We start from the raw sequence: 20238 nt of genomic DNA, 5'->3' as shown, positions 1-20238 counted from the left end.
AGGAAACATTACCTATACCTCCCATCCGTAGTTGCTCTCTCTTAAGCTTTATCCCTCTCATTATATACTGCCAAAAACTGTGTTTTAAATGTGTTGGTTGACAATGAATTCAGAATAATGGGCCCTGAGAAACTGTAGGATTTCCACTTGCTATTTTAAATTAATTACTTTGATGACAAACTAACTTTCAAAATTGCTTTATAATTTTCACAATAAAACAAAATGATTATGGTTTGGTCTCTCTCTCTCTCTTTACTGCTTTCCCTTACATTCTGTTAGTAGCAATAATATAGTTCAGAACAAAGCTGAAGTGAGAAGAAAAGAAACAAGTATGTCAATGCTGTAAACATAATGTTCTGATTAAAAGTAATTTGGTTTGGGCAAGTTCACCAAGATGGCTTCAGAGGATGAAATTCACTATTGACAGGGTGACTCAAGCAAAGTCATGGAATTTTATTTGGTTATAAAAACAATGGTTGGCACATTCTGTGCTATACATAAATTGAATAATTGTACCATATAAAATGATAGATGGGAATAAAGATTGTGTATCATCCATTATCATGTGTAATCAATAAACAATTTAATTCTCTGAAAAAAAAGTAATTTGGTGCTGATGCTGCCATTGGAAAACGTCATTAGAGCTACTTTCCTACTAACCCTATACATTCTGAAATTGTGCATTTGATTCATAATATAATCCATTCCACTTACACTTACATTTCCAAGGATATCATTAGATACTGAAATATTTCTAAAACGAATGAATACCATTACAGATACATACTTTTCCAAAGGATCATCTGTGGTCTTTGTGAAATTTAAAGAACACAATGGTAATCCAGGTAGAATTAATAAGAAAACTCAAGTGGACATTAGGAAATAAAAATCAACATAAAAATCCTGTAGATTTCTATACACGAGAAATGAGATTGCTGAAAAAGAAATAATAAAGACAATTTCATTTGCAAGTTCTATAAAAGATGCAGGAAAATAGTTAGATATAAATTTGCTCCAGGAAGTAGCACTTCTAAAATGAAAATAATACAACAGTGATGAAAGAAATGAAAAATGAAAAGACCTCCCATGTTCATTGATTAGGAAAATTAATATAATTGAAATGTCCATGATTCAAAACATTTGACAAACTCAATAAAATCCCATTCAAATTATTTATTATGTTTATCACTGAACTAGTAAAAACATTCTTAACTTTCACACCGAAGCACAAAAGACCCCAAATAGCCTAAGTGTTATTGAACAAAAAGAACAAGGCTGTAAGCCTTGCAATATTTGATTTCAAGACATACAACAGAGGCACAGTCACTAAAACAGCATGATACTGGCATAAAGTGAAGAACACAGACTAACAGAATACAATAGAAGTCCAAGAAATAAAACTGTACAGCTACAGCCAATTGATTCCAGACAAAGCTAGCAAAACCACATATTGGACAACGGATAGCCTCTTTATTTCATGGTTTTGGGGAAACTGGAAATTCAGATATAGAAGAATTAACACAATTCCTATCTCTCATTAATCAAATACTCAAATAAAAGTCTAAAAGCTATGAGATTACTATAAGAATACACAGGGAAATACTTGGTGAAAATAGAATAGGCAAGTTCATGTTGAACAGACCCCAAAAGAACTGGAGACAGAAGCAAGAATCAACAAGTAGGATTTCAACAAGTTAAAAATTTATTCATGCCAAAGGAAAGAACTGACAAAAAAGGGGAGGGGTGAGAGACACAGAAAGAGAGAGACAGAAACAGAGTAGTTTTTTCCCTTCCCCTCCACAAATTATACCAACATCAAATACAATGAAAACAGGGGTTGTACCATGGGGAGGGACATACAAAGCAACAAAGAAATCATCTTATAAATATGTTGGGGCGGGGGAGATGAGAAGGGATGGAAAGGGGAAACAAAGGAGGAGGCAACAATGCTTGATAAGAAATGTACTTATTATCTTGCCCATGTAATTGTAACCCCTCTGTACAGTATTTTCACAATTAAAAAAAAAAAGAAACAGAGACTAGGTAAGAGACAGAGTCAGAGAACACACATTACAGTAGATAAGAAAGGAAAGAAAAAAGAGTTTTCCCACAATTAACATCCTTCTAGCATGCATTACATCCTGTACAGAGGGAAGTGTTTCGACTGGTGGATTCACAAACTAATCCTTCACAATTTATTTTTCACATCTATAAATGCAAATTATTGTAATTATTTTTCAACCTTCATATTCTTTACCTTTTTATTCCTTTAGCGATTGGCAAATGTTGAGGGCAAAAGAAATCTTCATAAATATTTGTTGAAAGCAATTGAAGTTCCAACTGATACCGTGCTATGCTCATCAAAAGCACAGAGTATGTTCAAGTGAGTAAAGGATAATCAAACCAAATGATTCTTTTTTTATTTTATTTATATATTTTTTAATTTAATTTAATTTTATTTGTGAACACACTGTACAGAGGGGTTACAATTACATGGGCAGGATAATGCTTACATTTCTTATCAAGCATTGCAGCCTCCTCCTTTGTTTAACCTTCTCATCCCTTCCCAGCCACCCCCCCCCAGCCCCCCAATCCTAATCCTTCTCCTCCCCCCCCTGCACCGACGTTGTAAAGCTTGTTTTGGACATGACAACTTGTACTTCTCATTGTTGCAACAGGTCCACCTGTATCCTTAAACGACTTGTTTTTCCCCATCTCCTCCAAAAGTTATACTGACATCAAATATAGTGAAAGAAGGGGTTATACTGTGGGGGAGGGACATACAAAGCAACAAACAAATAATCTTATAAATGCGTTAGAAACACATGCATGAAAGAAAAAAACATTAAAATACATATCTAAGGGTTCATTTTCCTAACATAATATTATCTGACCTTTTCTGCTTGACTCATACGTATACTAGATATTGCAAATAAGGGAAACCATGGGGCCTATGTTACTTTGGGCCTGGCTTACTTCACTTAATATAATTTTTTCCAAGTTTTTCCATTTCCTAACAAATGGGGCAATGTCATTCTTTCTGATGGAGGCATAGAATTCCATTGTGTATATATACCACATTTTCTTGATCCATTCATTTACTGAGGGGCATCTGGGTTGGTTCCATATCTTAGCTATGGTAAATAATGTTGCAATAAACATAGTTGTGCTGGTAGCTTTAGTGTGGTCTTGTTTGTAAACATTTGGGTAAATGCCCCAAAGTGGGATTGCTGGGTCATAGGGGAGCTCTATGTGAAGTCTTTTGAGGAACCTCCATACTGCTTTCCAAAGTGGTTGAACAAGTTTACATTCCTACCAACAATGAGGTAAGGTTCCCTTCTGTCCACATCCAGTCCAGCATCTGTTGTTGTTAGAGTTCTTGATTTTTTCCACTCTAACTGGAGTGACGTGGTATCTCAATGTTGTTTTGATTTGCATTTCTTTTATGGCTAGGGATGTTCAGCATTTCTTCATGTGTCTATTGGCCATCCTTCTTTCTTCTTCAGAGAAGTTTCTCTTTAAGTCTTTAGCCCACTTATTTATTGGGCAGTTGTTTCTTTGAGGATTTGTTGTTGGGGGATTTAATTTTTTGAGTTCCAAGTATATTTTAGATATGAGACCCTTGTCTGTTGTATGGCTATAAAGATCTTCTCCCAATCCGTGGGCTTTCTATTGATCTAGCTAGCTATGTCCTTTGTCATGCAGAAGCTCTGCAACTTTATGCAATCCCATTTGTCCAAACTTTCTTTGATTTGTTGTGTTTCCGGGTCTCTATTCAGAAAATTTCGATCTTGTCAAATGCTTTTTCTGCATCTATTGAGATAACCATGTGGTTCTTATTTTTGCTCCTGTTGATGTGATAAATAATATTAATTGATTTGTGTATATTGAACCAGCTTTGCATCCCTGAAATGAATCCTGTTTGATCATGGTGTATGATTTTTTGGAAGAATTGCTGAAGTCGGCTGGCCAAAATTTTGTTGAGAAGTTTTGCATCAATGTTCATCAAAGAAATGGGTCTATAGTTCTTTTTCTTTGATGAGTCCCTGCCTGGTTTTGGGATGAGGGTTATGATGGCTTCATAGAATGTGCTCGGTAGTGAACTTTCTCTTTCAATTTCATTGAAGAGTTGGAGGAGTATTGGTGTTTTGAAGGCCTTCTAGAATTCCGCTGTAAAACCATCTGGTCCTGGACTTTTCTTAGCTGGGAGGTCTCTTATTGCTGTTTCTATTTCAATGCTTGATATGGGCCTGTTAAGATGGTTTAACTCATCTTGGTTTAGTTTGGCATGTCAATATTTGCTAGGAAAAGGTCCATTTCTGTCAAGTTCTCAAACTTATTAGCGTAAAGTTTTGAGAAATATTCCCTTATAATGTTTTGAATCTTGGTTGTTTCCGTGGTGATGTTTCCTTTCTCCTCTCTCAGTTTATTTATTTGGGTGTGTTCTCTTCTTTTTCTGATAAGATTTGCTAAGGGTCTGTCAATTTTGTTTATTTTCTTGATGAAACAACCCTATGTTTTGTTGTTTCTTTTTTTAGTTTTTTTAAATTTTTTATTCTAATTCATTTAATTCTGATTTAATTTTAATTATTTCTTTCCATCTAGTGGATTGGTGTTTATCTTGCTACTCTTTTTCAAAGAGGTTTAGATGTGTCATTAAATTGTTGGTTTCAGATCTCTCCAATTTGTTGATGTAGGAGCTCAGAGCTATAAACTTGCCTCTGAGTACTGCCTTTGCTGTGTCCCAGAGGAGCTGGTAATTTGTGTGTTCATTTTTGTTGAATAGCATGAACATTTGAATTTCCTTTCTAATCTCTTCCATGACCCACTCATGATTCAGCAGTGTGTTGTTCAGCCTCCATGGTGGCTTTTGGTGTTGAGTTCTAATTTTATTCCCTTGTGGTCAGAGAAATTGCAAGGTATAACTTCAATGTTTCTGAATTTAGACAAGTTTGCTTTGTGGCCTAAAATGTGGTCTATTTTAGAAAATGTTCCATGTGCTGCTGAGAAAAACGTGTATTCTGATGCTGCTGGGTGAAATGTTTGGTAGATATCTGTTAAATCTAGTTGATCTATGCAGCTGTTCAGATCTGCGGTTTCTCTGTTGAGTTTTTGCCCAGTTGATCTATCTAGTGGGGAGAGTGGTGTGTTAAAATCCAAACAATTAATGTCTTTGGATCTATATGGGATTTGAGGGAAAATAGTGTTTCTTGGATAAATTTGGGTGCTCCATTGTTTGGCGAGTAGATATTTAGAATTGTAATATCCTCCTGAAAGGGAGATCCCTTAATTAGTATGTAGCGACCTTCTTTATCTCTTCTCATGAATTTTAATTTGAAGTCTATTTTATCTGATATTAGGATTGCAACTCCTGCCTATTTATGGGGGTGTTTGCTTGGTAGATTTTGTTTCAACCTTTAACATTGAAAATGTGTTTGTTTTTACGGGCAAGATGTGACTCCTGAAGGCAGCAGATAGAGGGGTCTTGTTTTTTAATCCAACTAGACAGTCTATGTCAATTAATTGGAGAGTTCAGTCCGTTAACGTTAAGAGAAAGGACTGAGAGGTATTTGGGAGTTCCTGCCATGTTATCCACCTTCTTCGGGGCTGGGAAAACTGGGTTCTTCCTATGTTTCCTGGATTCTCAGTTTGGGTGCAGTTTCTTGGCCTTTATTGTGGTCTTGTTGGTTTTCTATGTGTAGGACATCTTTAAGAATCTTTTGTAGGGCTGTTTTGGTGGAGATGTATTGTTTCAATTTTTCTTTGCTATGGAAGGTTTTTTTTGGCCTTCAGTTATGAAGGAGAGTTTAGCTGGGTACAGTATTCTTGGTTGATAGTTGTTTGTTTTTAGGGCATGGCATACATCATTCCAGGCTCTTCTTGCTTTGATTGTTTCTGCTGAGAAATCTGAGGTGATTCTAATTGGTTTCCCTTTATAGGTGATTAATCTTTTCTCCTTGACAGCTTTAAGGATCTTTTCCTTGGTCTGAGTTGATCCTGTATGGATTATAATGTGACGGTGGGATGTCCTATTCTGGTCTGGTCTGTTTGGAGTTCTAAAAGCTTCTTGTGTCTGAATAGGCCTATCTTTTTGCATGTTTTGGATGTTCTCTGCTAGTATCCTGTTAAACAAGTTTCCTAGGCCATTAACTTCTGTTTCTAGGTGCTCCTCTACACCCATTATCCTTAGATTACCCCTTCTGATGGTGTCTTCCAAGTGTTGGATAGATTTATCATATTTCTTGGACTTGTCTTGGATGGTTGTATGTTCTTTCTCTATAATATCTAGGCTGTCTTCAATCCCTGTGATTTGATCTTCTGCATGGTCTAACCTGCTGTCAAGACTTTCTGCATTGTTTTTTTTCTCTTTTCCTTCTAATTGGTCAGCTTTCATGGCTTCAAATTCTTTGTTGAAGCTTTTTTTTAGATCTTGTATGAACTTCTTTACTTCCTTAATTTGATGTTCAGTGTTTATTCTCAGATCACTTATTTGATTGGTTATGGTTTCCTTGGACTCCCATTCCTTCTGTTGGGTTCCATTCAGCATTCCCTTTGTGGCCTCCCTGACTTCCTTCAGCTCTTTGTTAATGGATTCCATGAATGCCTTTAGTGATCTTTGTGTATTCTCATCCTGCTCTCTCAATTCCTGTATTACTCTTTGCTTAGCTTCCTCACGTTCATGCCATTCCTGTAGTTCTCTTTGAGTGTTCTCAGCCTGCTCATGCCATGCCTGCCATTCTCTTTGAGTATTCTCAAGCTGCTCATGCAAATCTTGTATCAGTTTTTGAGTAGCTTCCTCACGCTTCTCATATTCCTGTATAAAGTTTTGGATTGCCTCCTCTCCCTATCATGCTCATACAGAGTCCTTTGTATGCTTTCAATCTTTGATTTATCATGTTTTCCAGCAGTGTTTGTAGAGCTATTTGGGAATTCTCCTCTGGATTATTCATTATCTGTTCTGTCCCCTGATTATCAAGATTGGGAATTGAGATACCAGGATTTGCCATTTTTCTTGTGTTTTTCCAGCTTACTCTGCCCATTTGAGATGAAAATAACACCAGTTTTGTGCTAGAACACTATCTTAAGGCAAGCATCAACCCAAGTCTGAATTTGCACAGTCAATAGTCTACAGATACAATCTAGTTCAACATTAAACAACTATACGTTAATGGGCTACGAACTGCAAAGGAGAATTTGGAAGACCAGAAATTATTTGGGTTAGGGAGAGATGTGGCTAAAAAAATAGGAATAGGTTGATGTGGGGAGGCTCAGGGAGAGTTAACTAAGTCCTAATCTCAAAGCAGGAAATAGGTTGGGTAGGATGAAAGTAGAGAGAGAGAAAAAAAGAAGAAAGGGAACAGGAAAAGAAAAGAGACCAGAAAAAATAGAAAGGTAAAACTTAATAAAATTATGTAGATTTGATAACAATCTATTTAGATAAGAATGTGTATTTATTGAGAGAAGGGGAGGGATATAAAGGAGATGTGAAAAACTTAAAAATAAAAGTGCTTAAAATATTATATAGGTATAAAGAGGTACTATTGCTATTAAGGGATTTAAGTCCTAGAGGTTTTGACTTGAGTAATGAATTTGTGGATTAAATGTGTACACAATGGGGGATAGGGTCTAATAGTCAACTACGGGTTTATCTGAGTATGTGCAGGACAAGAATTAAGTCACATAAAGAAGAACGAAAGAGAGGAGAAGGTGAAAAGGATAAGAAAGGAAGAAGAAAAAGATGAGAAGTTCAGTAGAACTAAACAAAAAAACAAAAAGATAATTAAAAAAAGAAAAAAAAAGAGAAAGAAGACCAAAAAAGAAGGAAGAACACACACTCACGTATCCCTAAAATAAAAATTATAAGAGGAAAAAAAAGTTTCTGGAAAACAATTTTTTTTTTCAAAAAAGGCAAAGATTAAAAAAAGTTTTAGAAAAGAAAAGAAATTTTTTTTATATAAGGTACCAAAAATAAAAAATAAAAAAAAGAAGACGGAGAAGAAGAGAGAAAAAAAAAACTTCTTTGATTTTTTTGGGAGGAGTGGGAAAAATCCTGTATCTCCCTTGTGTCCGTAACCAGCCTCTTGTTGGAGTCTCTGGTCTGCTTGTGGTCCTGTGGCTTGGTTGGTTTCTTAAGTCAGTTTGTTCGAACAGGCAGAAAAATGCTCTGCTTTACCCAGGATTTGGTGATCCTCCTCCCAGGCTAGTTCATTGGGAGGCAGATCTGCTTTGAGTATCACAAAAGAGGGGGATGCAGTGATGAGGCTAGGTTCTGGGTAGAGTTGAGGCCTTTCAACAGACAGTAGCTTTTCCGGGGCTAGTTTGTGAAAACCTCACAGAGCCCAGCCTGGAGCCATTCTCAGGGTTTCTGTTTACTGATTTTCAATTGTTTGTCGAGGCTGCTAGAGGGAGGGGCAGCCTCTGGCTCTGATTACCCAGTGAAGAAACCCACTCCTAGGGCTGGCGCCCAAGTTGGGTGACTTTTCCCTGGGTGGAGCTGAGTCTGGCAGCTCACGCCGCAGTTAAGTTCTTGTGACTTGCTAAATGACTCGTTTTATTCCAAGGCCTGAGTTGGAGCTAACAGCTCCTCCGAGCTTTGTCGGTATCCAAGATGGAGATCACCCGTGCTGGGGGAGGAGGGGTGGCTTTTCCTCCTCTGCTCCCTGAGAAGGAGTGAGGACATCGGGCTTCTACTCACGCCGAGTCTTAGTTCCTGGGTCGTCTCTGGTCTGCGAACTGCAGGATGAAGATGTCTGCTCCTTGTCGGTTCTTGCTGGTGTTGAGTAGAATCCGCTCGCCTGCTGCGTCTGGCTCCTTCTTCCCGGACTCTCTGTTGCTCAGGTATGGCTCCTGTGCTCGCCCCCCACTGCCACAGCTGCCACAGCCGCTGCGGCTGCTGGCAAGAGCTCAGAAGTGTCTTCTTGCCTGGGTTTCTTTCTCTGGCCTAACTCTCTGTCCTGCGATGGCACACTTGGTGTAATTCTCTGACTTAGGACTGTTCACTAGAACTCTAAAACTGCTTTCTATGCGAGAGCTTACTTAGACTCCAGCTTCTCCTCCACCATCTTCCGGACTCTCCCCCAAACCAAATGATTCTTAAAAAAAAAAAAAAGAACAAAGTTGGGTGTCGGTGGCTCACACCTGTAATCCTAGCTACTTAGGAGGCTGAGATCTGAGGACATCTGTTTAAAGCCTTTCCAAGCAGGAAAGTCCATGAGATTCTTATCTCCAATTAACCACCAGAAAACCGGAAATAATTCTGTGGCTCAAGTGGTAGAGCATTAGCCTTGAACTAAAGAGCTGAAGGACAGAGCCCAGGCCCAGAGTTCAAGCACCACGACTGGCAATAAGAATAATAAAATAAATAAGCAAATAGAACAGCCTACTTCTTTCAATTAAAGCTCTCTGCTACTTTGCTTGCTTTGCAAGTGGTTCTGTATATTTCTAGTCCCTGAACCCGAGCCTCATGTACAAGCTCCTTTCTACCCTACAGGCAGAAAGCAGTCTGACTGCAGAGGTAACACTCCCACTGAAGTCAATTGCAGTTTTGACTGCCTGAGGGCTGCAGCATTAGGCCCCAAGTCATCTATTATAAATATTTTTGACATATCAGGTTCATACACATTGAACTCCAGCTGAAAAAGAAAAAAGGTACAGATGGTCTCCAGTTATTCCATGCCTCAAAGGAAAACAAGTTCACTTAAATGATATTCTCTACTCACCTCAGAGTCTCGGCAGGATTGTGATGGTCACCAAAGAATCTGGCTACCAACGGAAGAGAGAAGTGGTATTTCCTAGGCCGGCTTTAATGTTGGAAGGTAATTTTCACTCATTGTCATTTATTACTCTTCGTAAGAATTTTTCAGGTAGAGTTGAGGTACATGGTGTTTAGATGCATATGCTATAATATGTTTTGTGTAATTCAGCAACAAAGCTTTTTGTGTTTTTAATACCTACAGAAAAAAAGAGAAAATAAAAATAAAAACTTAAACTTCACACGCAGTTTACATGCTTTTTTTTTTTTTTAAAAATGACATTTTATTACCTGATAATTCTTTTCTTTTATAAATTTCTTTTACAGAGATCTAATGCACAACTGAAATTTCAAATTACATAATTTCTGATGTAAGTCTTTCGTGGTTTTGTCTATTACAATTTTAATCCCAAGACTTCAGGAATAATATAAGCCCAAAGAAACATCTACTGATATTCTCCAGTGTGAGACAAAGTATACAACTAGAAAATGTAAATTAATCATTAGTGAATTCTGCTAGTATCGAATATTGAATTTTATTTAAAGTACTTATCATATATTTCTATTTATTAGTTATTACAAATTAATTTTAAAAATACTGAATAAAATTAATATTACAGTTCTGTATCATTTAAAGATGTAATCATGTTTGTTCTTTGACTATTTCAGGATAAATAGAAAGATAGTCAAGTTTAATACACATCTAATGCCATTCTTCATACTTGATCAAACCTCTATAAGATTATTTCCTATAATATTATTGTTTAAATATATACTATATGAATATTATATCAATAAATATTCATGTGCATCATTTGAAAACTTTTGTATGTATGAATAAGACTCTGTGTTCATATGCATAGGCAAGTAAGTAGTCTTCAAACTGAATACTCCATTTTTAAAAAGTTGCTATACTATTTTCACAAAAGAAGTACAATTAGATACAAAACACTGGATTTTTTTTCTTTTTCTTTTTTGTGAACATACTGTACAGAGGGGTTACAATTACATGGGCAGAATAATGAGTACATTTCTTATCAAGCATTGCAGCCTCCTCCTTTGTTTACCCTTCACATCACTTCTCCTTCCCCCCCACCCCCTTCACCCCTGCCACCCCCCCACCATCTCAACAAAGTTGTAATGTTCGTTTTCGACATGACAACTTGTTCTTCTCATTGTTGCAACAGGTCCACCTGTATCCTTAAACGACTTGTTTTTCCCCATCTCCTCCACAAATTATATCTACATCAAATACAGTGAAAGCAGGGGTTATACTGTGGGGGAGGGACATACAAAGCAACAAAGAAATAATCTTATAAATGCTTTAGAAACAAATGCATGAAAGAAAAATAACATTTAAATACATATCTAAGGGTTCATTGTCCTAACATGACATTATCTGACCTTTTCCGCTTGACTCATACATATACTAGATATTACAAATGAGGGAAACAATTGGACTTATGTTTCTATGGGCTTGGCTTACTTCACTTAATATAATTTTGTCCAAGCCTTTCCATTTCCTAACAAATGGGGCAATGTCATTCTTTCTGATGGAGGCATAGAATTCCAATGTGTATATATACCACATTTTCTTGATCCATTCATCTACTGAGGGGGTTGGTTCCATATCTTAGCTATGGTAAATAATGCTGCAATAAACATAGTTGTGCTGGTAGCATTAGTGTGGTCTTGTTTGTAAACATTTGGGTAAATGCCCAAAAGTGGGATTGCTGGGTCATAGAGGAGCTCTATGTGAAGTCTTTTGAGGAACCTCCATACTGCTTTCCAAAGTGGTTGAAAAAGTTTATACTCCCACCAACAATGAAATAAGGTTCCCTTCTGTCCACATCCCCTCCAGCATCTGTTGTTGTTAGAGTTCTTGATTTTTGCCATTCTAACTGGGGTGAGGTGGTATCTCAATGTTGTTTTGATTTGCATTTCTTTTATGGCTAGGGATATTCAGCATTTCTTCATGTGTCTATTGGCCATCCTTCTTTCTTCTTCAGAGAAGTTTCTCTTTAAGTCTTTAGCCCACTTATTTATTGGGCAGTTGTTTCTTTGAGGATTTGTTGTTGGGGGATTTAATTTTTTGAGTTCCAAGTATATTTTAGATATGAGACCCTTGTCTGTTGTATGGCTAGTAAAGATCTTCTCCCAATCTGTGGGCTTTCTATTGATCTAGCTAGCTATGTCCTTTGTCATGCAGAAGCTCTGCAACTTTATGCAATCCCATTTGTCCAACCTTTCTTTATTTGTTGTGTTTCCAGGTCTCTATTAAGAAAATTCCGGCCTGAGCCAAGGAGACCTAGGGTTTCTCCTATTCCATCCTGTAATATTTTCAGAGTGTCTGCTTTGACTTCGAGGTCTTTGATCCATTTGGAGTTGATTCTGGTGCAGGGTGATAGATAAGGTTCTAGCTTTAGTTTCCTACAAGTAGTTAACCAATTTTGCCAGCACCATTTACTGAAGAGGCTGTCTTTCTTCCATTCTATTTTTTCAGGTCCCTAATCAAAGATTAGATGGCTATAGGTCTGTAGGTTCATTTCTGGGTTTTCAATTCTAATCCATTGGTCCTGAGGTCTGTTCTTGTGCCAGTACCAAGCTGTTTTGATTACTATGGCTTTATAGTAGAATTTGAAATTTGGTGTTGATATTCCTCCAGCAGTGTTCTTTCCATTGAGGAGCATTTTTGCTATTCGAGGTCTTTTATTGTTCCATATGAATTTTTGAATTGCCTCTTCTATTTCCTTGAAGAATGAGGTTGGAATTTTGATAGGTATCGCGTTGAATTTGTAGATAGCCTTGGGAAGTATTGCCATTTTCACGATGTTAATCTTTCCAATCCAGGAGCATGGGAGGTTTTTGCCATTTTCTAAGTTCTGTTTTGATTTCCTTTTTCAAGATTTTGAAGTTTTCATCATAGAGGTCCTTCACTTCTTTGGTTAAGTTAATTCCCAGGTATTTTATTTTTTGAGGGGCTATTACAAATGGAGTTGCTTTCCTAATTTCAGCCACACTTTTCTCATTGTTGGCATATAGAAAAACCATTGATTTTGGGGGGTTAATTTTATACCCTGCTACTTTGCCAAAGGTTTGAATCAGCTTGAGTAATTTGGGAGTGGAGTCTATGGGTTCTTTTAAATACAAGATCATGTCATCTGCAAAGAGGGAGAGTTTTATTTCTTCTTTCCATATTTGGATTCCCTTTATGTCTGCATCTTGTCTTATTGCTCTAGCTAGGCATTCTAATAATAGATTGAAGAGAAGTGGAGAGAGTGGACATCCTTGTCTTGTTCCTGAGTTAAGAGGAAATGGCTTTAGTTTTTCACCATTAAGTATAATGCTGGCTGTAGGTTTGTCATATACAGCCTTTATTGTATTCAGGAATGTTCCATGGATTCCTAATTTTTCCAAAACCTTCATCATAAAGGGGTGTTGGATCTTTTCGAATGTTTTTTCTGAATCTATTGAGATAACCATGTGGTTCTTATCTTTGCTCCTGTTGATGTGATGAATAATATTAATTGATTTGCGTATATTGAACCAGCTTTGCATCCCTGAAATGAATCATGTTTGATAGTGGTGCATGATTTTTTTGTATGAATTGTTAAAGTCGATTGGCCAAAATTTTGTTGAGAAGTTTTGCATCAATGTTCATCAAAGAAATGGGTCTATAGTTCTTTTTCTTTGATGAGTCCCTGCCTGGTTTTGGGATGAGGGTTATGATGGCTTCATAGAATGTGCTCGGTAGTGAACTTTCTCTTGAAATTTCATTGAAGAGTTAGAGGAGTATTGGTGTGAGCTCTGTTTTGAAGGCCTTCTAGAATTCCGCTGTAAAACCATCTGGTCCTGGACTTTTCTTAGCTGGGAGGTCTCTTATTGCTGTTTCTATTTCAATGCTTGGTATGGGCCTGTTAAGATGGTTTAACTCATCTTGGTTTAGTTTTGGCATGTCAATATTTGCTAGGAAAAGGTCCATTTCTGTCAAGTTCTCAAACTTATTAGCTTAGCATAAAGTTTTGAGAAATATTCCCTTATAATGTTCTGATTCTTGGTTGTTTCTGTGGTGATGTTTCCATTCTCCTCTCTGAGTTTGTTTATTTGGGTGTGTTCTCTTCTTTTTCTGATAAGATTTGCTAAGGGTCTGTCAATTTTGTTAATTTTCTTGATGAAACAACCCTATGTTTTGTTGATTCTTTTTTAGTTTTTTTAAATTTTTTATTCTAATTCATTTAATTCTGATTTAATTTTAATTATTTCTTTCCATCTAGTGGATTGGGGTTTATCTTGCTACTCTTTTTCAAAGAGGTTTAGATGTGTCATTAAATTGTTGGTTTCAGATCTCTCCAATTTGTTGATGTAGGAGCTCAGAGCTATAAACTTGCCTCTGAGTACTGCCTTTGCTGTGTCCCAGAGGAGCTGGTAATTTGTGTGTTCATTTTTGTTGAATAGCATGAACATTTGAATTTCCTTTCTAATCTCTTCCATGACCCACTCGTGATTCAGCAGTGTGTTGTTCAGCCTCCATGTGATACCAGACTTTCTTTGGTGGCTTTTGGTGTTGAGTTCTAATTTTATTCCCTTGTGGTCAGAGAGAATGCAAGGTATAACTTCAATGTTTCTGAATTTAGACAAGTTTGCTTTGTGGCCTAAAATGTGGTCTATTTTAGAAAATGTTCCCTGTACTGCTGAGAAAAACGTGTATTCTGATGCTGCTGGATGAAGTATTCAGTAGATGTCTGTTAAATCTAGTTGATCTATGCAGCTGTTTAGATCTGCAGTTTCTCTGTTGAGTTTTTGCCGAGTTGATCTATCTAGTGGGGAGAGTGGTGTGTTAACATTGGATTTTTTTTGCAAACCAACTACATAGACCTATAAATGTCAATATCAAAAATAATTTTGATGCTTCAATGATTAAAACAACCACATCATTCTGTAGCATCAAATTTGACCACTCTAGACTGCACCCACCAAAAGTCCAATTATTAGAGTTATTAAGTCAAAATGTGGCCAAACTAAATGGTTGATTCTTTGTAAACAGACTATTGAAATTCATAATTACAGTTTTTAATTGAATTGGCTTTTTCTGTGTGTAGAAAGTTGATGCAATGTTGGTTGTCAAACCCTAGTAATTTTCTCCATGTGATTTTTAAGCAAAAAGTCAAATTAAACAAATTAATTTAAATTTTGATTTAACTTGATGTGTTCTGAACTGAGTGTCTTGAATAAACATTTTTATGAAATTTTATATAAGAGCCCATGTACATATATTTAAGTAGACCGGTACTTATGATAAACAATTTCAAATAATGTGTTTTGGCATTATGCACTGCTCAAGTGTATTGGATTTATTAATTTTTTAAATAATGTTAGAGTTTGTAGTGCTCTCTTGATATGAAATTGTGACAGCAAATATAACAAAGTGGTTATTTATGGAGGAAGTAGATAAACTGATAACTGATTTGAAGACCCAAGTTAACTATAACTGTCCACATATGAGCAAATGGACAAAAATGACTTGGATTTCATCAATATAGTGAAAGCAGATAAAATCAAAATGTATTGTTTGACCTAGTTGATTAATCAATCAATGAGAGTAAATGATCTCATGGTTGTGTTCATACACAGCCAAAAATCTGTTCCTTTTTACTCAAAAGCACGTCTCACCTTTGACTTTTACTTTGTGTTCTTACTGTATAAGACATTACAAAGAAAGTGACAAATCCCAAACTGCTCAATGTGGAGCAATGGGAAGCAAGTCTATAGATTTTCCTTACTGCACAGAATTCTTTCAGATTGTATGACTAAAACACATATGATGAAACAGAACAATCCATCATTTTGACAACTTTACTTCACCTTTAACCACAAAGCACACAAAAATTCCAAAAGACATGGATGAAACCCTGGTATTCATTTCACATTTTCAATACAACAATATTAAATATTTTACAACAAATACTAGTTGACAGAAATCTCCATGTTCCAGCTCGGTGGAATTCTCATGCCATCTTGCCACTGCATCAATGTTCAGCTAGAAGGAACTTTCTGATCCAATGTAAGGCAAAAAGCATTTTTCTCTTAGCAAGGGGGTTCAGTTAAATAGTTGTGATGGATGTAGATGTAAGGCACTCATTTCAATTTCCTTCTACCTGGTCTCCTGGAAAGGGGCCAACTTCATCTGAATGAATCAGTTGTGGATATAAAACAATGTCTTCTATTTAAATCAGTTTGACATTTATGTAAAATAATATTGACATTTATATTCATATGTAATAATTCTAAACATTTCCATGATTTTACATTTTTTACCAACCATACCATATTTATTTCATTTTAACTTATAAATGTATGTATATATAAAATCAAATTAAATATTTGATTTAATATATAAGGTGAGGGACATGCTAAAATTGTTTCCTCAACTTCATGAGCACGAAATCCATTCCTTGCTCAAATACTTTATTTATTTATTTATTTATGTAGGTCATGGGGCTTGAACTCTGGGCCTGGGCGCTATCCCTCAACTCTTCAGCTCAAGGCTAGAGCTCTACCACTTGAGCCACAGCACCACTTCCAGTTTTCTGAGTTTATTGGAGATAAGCGTCTCATGGCCTTTCCTGCCGGGGCTGGCTTTGTGCCTCAATCCTCACATCTCACCCACCTGAGAAGCTAAGATTACTGGCATGAGCCACCATGCCCAGCTTCATATATTAAAACAAAAAGATTATAACAAGAAATTCTGAGCCCAATTGTATGAAAGCATTCCTATTATTGTAGACAGAATCATGAAAAGACCGGTTGAACAGTTCTAGTTACATAGCATAGCTGTAGACAGAGTACTTGACCAAATGTACTTTAGTTTCAGTATGACATAAGAAGGATATCAAGCGCAAAAGGTCAGATAATGTGATGTTAGGAAAATGAACCCTTAGATATGTATTTTAATGCTTTTTTATTTTATGCATTTGTTTCTAACGCATTTATAAGATTATTTCTTTGTTGCTTTGTATGTCCTTGCCCCACAGTATAATAACCCCTGCTTTCACTATATTTGATGTCAGTATAACTTGTGGAGGAGATGGGGAAAAACAAGTCGTTTAAGGATACAGGTGGACCTGTTGCAACAATGAGAAGTACAAGGTCATGTCGAAAACGAGCTTTACAACGTTGGTGGGGGGGGCGGAGGGGGGAGGATTTGGTGGTGGGGGCTAGGGGGAAAGTAGGGAAGGGATGTGAAGGGTAAACAAAGGAGGAGGCTGCAATGCTTGATAAGAAATGTATGCATTATCCTGCCCATGTAATTGTAACCCCTCTGTACAGTATGTTCACAAAAAAATTAAATTAAATTAAAAAAAATAAATAAAAATTAAAAAAAAATAAAAAAAGAAATAACTCAAAAAAAAAAAAAAAAAAAAAGAAGAAGAAGGATACATTCCCTGAAAACTATTTGGCTTTCGGGACTTAATTGAATTTCTATGGGCCCATTTTTCTCAGTTAAAATGGAAAAGTTGGTATTTTCAGGATTGTTACATAAATTAAAGTACTTTATTCTATGACATATAATATGAACCTTTTATATACCATATATTTGACATAAATAAAATTCTTAAGATATATGTATGTATTCATGTATCTTTAATCCTTTAAGCACAATGAAGATGTAAAAATCACTTGACAATAAATTAATATTTTAGTATTTTTGTAAGATTTTATCAATTTATGTAAATATATATGTGTATTGTTGACAGAAAGTTTTTGGAGTTTATTAGTTGATTAATTTGTGCACTATACATTTCTTCAGGTACTGTGTTAGGGACTGTCAGATGTTAACAAATGAGAGCAAGATTTGGCTTTGTAGTTTAATGAAAGCTGCTACAATAGTCTTCCTGAGCTCTAAGAGTAAGCATATCCATACAAAGGGTAGAAATGTAACCCATCTTCAATGCCACTGAATTTCTACTAGCATTTATGACCCAGTCAATGTCTACTTGTCTTCATTCCAAGTGTGTTACTCTAGATAACTCTCTACTTCCTAGCTCAGCTCTATTAAAATTTCTCCTTCCTGCTACTTAATTCATGTCTTATTCACAAATAACTATATAAGTTTCTGGCATCATGTCAAAATTGAAAATTTAACATGACTTAGAGAGGATAAGTAATCTCTTCAAGTTCTTACTTTAATATTTAAAAAATGATAAAATTTGAAATGCAAGATATGTTCTTACACTCACAACCCACATAGTTAGTGATTTTTCTCCTAGACCATACCGTGTATTTCATAGATCATTGAAACAATCACAAAATTTACATGTTATGAGGTGCTGATAGCTCTTATCTATAATCATATCTACTCAGGAGGTTGAGATCTAAGCACTGTTTGAAACCAGCCTAGAGAGGAAAATTCTGTGACACTCTTGTCTCCAAGTAGCAAGCAAAAATCCAGAAGGAGAGCTATGGCTTAAATGGTAGAATGCTAGCCATGACCCAAAAAGCTAAGGGAAAACATCCACTCCTTGTCTACAAAGTCCATGTGTGGATGTACACACACAGACACACACACACACACACACAGACACACACATATACACAAATCCAAATCTCTACAAAATCCACATGTCTACTACATTTCTCTGATTTGCATGTTTGTTCAATTTTTTATGGTTACTTTAATTTTTTTATTGTTTTTGCACGCACAGGAGTTTGAATTCAGGGCCTCATCCTTGCTGGGTTGGAACTCTACCTCCTAGCCATTTCTCACTTTATTAAAAAATGTTATTCTACTTTCTCTGTTTTACATTTTCTACCATCACAAAGTAACAAAAAGACAAAACTTGCTTTGTTTGGGAGAAATGCAAGTTAAATATTCATGTGTATCTTATTCAGACATACATGTAATATCAAGTGAATGTGTGTATGGGTGGTCTCATCATCAGTGATGAAATAAATCCCAGATGCAAAAGGGGCTGGTCCACCTCAAATTCTGCACCAGGAGTAATGGCAACAGCACATATGGCTGCCAGCATAGTGGATTCTGCTTCCAATACTGCTGTCAGTATGTGCTCATATTAGCTGTGTGCTGGATATTGCATTCACTCTTTGTGCTTCTGCCCTGATCCCTGTCCACAAGAGCACATGAATGTGGTTGTGCACATATGCACATTTGTGCACGCACATATACACACACACACACTTTGCTTCTTCCTTAATTTACTCATTCTCAAGCCTCTTTCTCATTTTTTTCCTTTCATCTTTTTCTTTCTCTTCTTTCTGTTCTATAAAGAAATCAAACAATTAACTTTTGACTGCTTATATTAAAAAGCCTCCTCATTCAGATATAAGGCCTGGAATAAATATTCTACTGAATATCGCTGCTCATAAGTAGGGCTTGATTTAAAGGGTTAAACTTAGTAAGGACGTAGGCTTAGTACTGTAACCTAGATAAAAGTATTACCCTGTGGTAACAGAACACACACACACACACACACACACACACACACACACATACACATAATTAAAACAAAATCTGCATTAAATCATCATAAAATGGACATCTAAACCACTTCTCACATTCTATTTTGTGTCTTTGTCCAGAGTGAACTCGTATAAAAAGTCAAATTTCAGTTATCAATATGTTTATGTAACCATCAAATTGTAGTTGAGTTTTTTGGATTAAAATATAAAAATCAAAATCATTCAATAATCCTAACTTCATTATATGCTTAATTAAATTGCACTAACAAATGTTTTTGCATAAGATTATAATTGGTTTTTAATAGTACATTGTATGAACTCTTAAATAAACTGCTAGATTTGTTATATCATTTTAAATTTTGGAAGCTATTTTTAACAACCATGTGTTATATTATCATATAAATCAGACATGATTTTTATACCTCTTATTTTACTGGAAACATTTAGTTCATTCCATCCAGAAGGTACTTTGATATAACTACACATCCATGCAAGCTGAAAAATATTAGTAAAATACAATATAGCACATATTGACATCTTTTTCTTTGATTTATATAAACAGCACTTTGGTAGTTCTTCACCTTTCATTCCGTCTTTCCGTTTTAATTCAATAGAACTACTGTATTCCAGTGTTTCACCACCTGGCTACATTTTGGTTATGCATTTTTTATATTTCATGTGACATACTTTTTTATGGCGTGACATAACTTCTTGTGTCAATAAGTGTAGTAATTATTCTGAGGATCACACAAACACACACATATATGTGCATATAGTTAGCTGTTTCTCATAACTGCCGTGTATAAAGTATATTTTTCTACAAGAAGGTTGCACTCGTTTAGTAGCAGCTATCTGACTTACAGAAAATATTTGGTTTGAGGAGGGAAGGGGAATCACAGAAATAGTGGGACAAAAGGTTAACCAATTCAACAGTGATATTCAGTAGACACTATGTTGGAAGTGAACTTTACTACTGCGGGGGGAGTGTTGAGGGTGAAAGTTGGAGAAAA

The sequence above is a fragment of the Dipodomys spectabilis genome, unplaced genomic scaffold (assembly GCF_019054845.1).
Source record: "Dipodomys spectabilis isolate Male_0828 unplaced genomic scaffold, ASM1905484v1 ptg000053l, whole genome shotgun sequence".
In the NCBI taxonomy this organism is placed as follows: Eukaryota; Metazoa; Chordata; class Mammalia; order Rodentia; family Heteromyidae; genus Dipodomys; species Dipodomys spectabilis.
Note: the sequence above shows the minus strand (reverse complement) of the source record.